Raw genomic sequence first — 2,790 nt, forward strand, 5'->3', positions numbered from 1 at the left:
GACACGATATGATTTAGTGTTATGAAAAGTAATGAATATTAGTCTTCTCCAGAGCACTCATTTATAGCCTATCCTATCTCCTTCTCAGCAGTTTGGGTTTTTTTTAGGGAGGCAAGTGGTGCGGGAGGCAAGTTATGCAGGTGGCATTTGGTTTTTTTTTCAAACTAGAGAAGGTACTTAGTGTTTATCATTTTTAATTCAACTTACCAATGTCACCACAGGAGAAGACATCCAGGGTCAATGAAGTAATTGAGCTTTGTAATATTAGTGATAAGGGGAAAGGATAGCAGAATACAGTTTATTTAGAAACAAATGAAGAAAAAAACAATCTAATGAGGCAGTGCAAGAAAGCAAAGCCAAGAAACTTCACTCTTTGAATAATTAATTAAAAAATACTGTAAGGTAAATGTGTATAGATTAATCAGACATTAGAGCTACACTTTGAATAATAGAGTACAGGTGAGCAAGCAGTTTGAAACAAATAAAAGGCGATCTGCATGCACAACAGCATACACTGGGAACTAGTCTCATGCCTAATCACCAATTGTGTGGGTAAGATGAACAGCATTTACTCAAAACCACACAAGTTGTAATGATTATTTTGTTCAACATTTAATAGGGCTAAAAAAGCCAACTAGGCTAGAACTTATACTGGCTTGGTCTGCCCTTCCTCCCCCATGCATCTTCGTATTATCTTGTAAATTCGTCATGAGAAATACTCGGTTGAGCCCTTTTCAGGACTCTCATAGTAATTTTTAGTAGCTGTAAGACCTAATTACAAAAATTAGCCCATTTTCAGTCATTCCACTTAGTTTCTTTATCTTGGAAGCTGAGGACAACTTCCTAGTACAGGTGACGGAGAGCCCACCAGAGGAGAGGTACTGCTGCACCTGTTGCTCACTAACACAGAAGAACTTATTGGACAGGTGAAGACTGGAGGTATCCTGGGCTGCAGTGATTATGCCCTGGTGGAATTCTCAGTCTTTAGGTGTACAGGATGGGTAAAAAGTAGATTCAGGACACTAAACCCCAGAAAAGTGCTAGTGTGTAGGATCCCTCAAAGGCAAAGGAGCAAATGAGAGCTGGGCACAAGAGCTCTCAGCCCCAATGTGCAATACGCCAGGGTCAGGCAGGGGACACACAAGGCCAGCGTGGCTAAGTTGAGACCTGTTGGCCAAACTGAAACACAAAATCAAAATGCATAGGCAATGGACACAGGGGCATATGTCTTGGGAAGATTATAGGGTTATGGCTTGAGAGTGCAAGAAGGGCATCAGTAAAGTTAGAGCACAGCTGGAGCTGAACTTGGCTAGAGATGTAAAAAACAGTGAGAAGGGTTTCTTCAGGTAAAAGGGAAGATAAAAAAACCCTGTACCCTCTCCATGATAAGCAAAACAGGAGACCTGGCTACACCATACATGGGGACAGCTGAGCTACTGAAGAATTTATTTGCCTCAGCCTTCACTGGCAAGTGCTCTAGCCATGCCACCCAATTCACTGACTCCAAAGGCAGAAACTGAGACAATGAAGTACTGCTCACCAGAGAACTGTTTTAAGGTTGTCTAACGTAAGGAACCTGAATGTGAACAAGTCCCTTCACCCTGATGAGATGTGTATTGGGTTTGTTAGCAAGGTTTTGTTACTGGGAGTGGCTACAGGAGCAGTTTCTGCAAAAAGTTGCTAGAAGGTTCCTCCATATCTGACAGAGCTAACGCCAGACAGCTCCAGGACAGACCCACTGCTGGCCATGGCCAAGCCAATCAGTGACTGTGGTAGTGCCTCTGTGAGACCATATTTAAGAAGGGGGAAAAAAATCCTGCTGTGGAACAGCAGCCAGAAGAGAGGAATGATAATATGTGGGAGAAATAACTCTATGAACACCAAGGTCAGTGCAGAAGGAGGAGATGCTCCAGGCGATGGAGTAGAGATTCCCCTGCAGCCCATGGTGAAGACCCTAGTGAGGCAGGCTGTCTCCCTGCAGCTTGTGGAGATTAACAGTGGAACAGATATCTACCTGCATCCCACGGAGGACCCCATGGCAGAGCAGGGCAAAGTGCCCAGAATAGGCTGTGACCCTGTGGGGGATCCACACTGGAATAATCTGTTCCTGATGGACTGCGCCCCATGGAAAGGACCCATGTTGGAGAAATTAATGGAGGACTAGGGAGGTGATTCTGTTCCGGTCTACTCCACTCTGCTAAGACCTTACCTAGAGTTGGTATTGCATCCAGCTCTGGGGCCCCCAGCATAAGACAGACATCGACCTGCTTAAGCAGGTCTAGAGGAGAGCCACAGTGATGATGGTCAGGGGGCTGGAGCAGCTCTGCTACGAGGGCAGGCTGAGAGAGTTGGGGTTGTTCAGCCTGGAGAAGTCTCCCAGGAGACCTCATAGTGGCCTTCCAGTACCTGAAGGGGCTACAGGAAAGCTGGAAAGGGACCCTTTATCAGGGAGTGCTGGCACAGGATGAGGGGTAATGGTTCTAAGCTGAAGAGTGGAGATTTAGTTTAGATATTGGGAAGAAATTTTTTACTGTGAGGGTGGTGAGGCACTGGAACAGGTTGTTCAGAGAAGTTGTGGATACCCCCTCCCTGGACAAGTTCAGGCCAGGTTGGATAAGACTGAGCACCCTGATGAAGTGGGAGGTATCTCTGCCCATAGCAGGGGCATTGAAACTGGTCTTTAAGGTCCCCTCCAACCCAAACCATTCTATAATTGTCTGCAAGCCTGTATTTTTCTATGAACTGAAAGATAATAAAGTTCCCACCTCAGTAAACTGAAATCTGGTTAAA

Source organism: Cuculus canorus, chromosome Z (assembly GCF_017976375.1).
Source record: "Cuculus canorus isolate bCucCan1 chromosome Z, bCucCan1.pri, whole genome shotgun sequence".
In the NCBI taxonomy this organism is placed as follows: domain Eukaryota; kingdom Metazoa; phylum Chordata; class Aves; order Cuculiformes; family Cuculidae; genus Cuculus; species Cuculus canorus.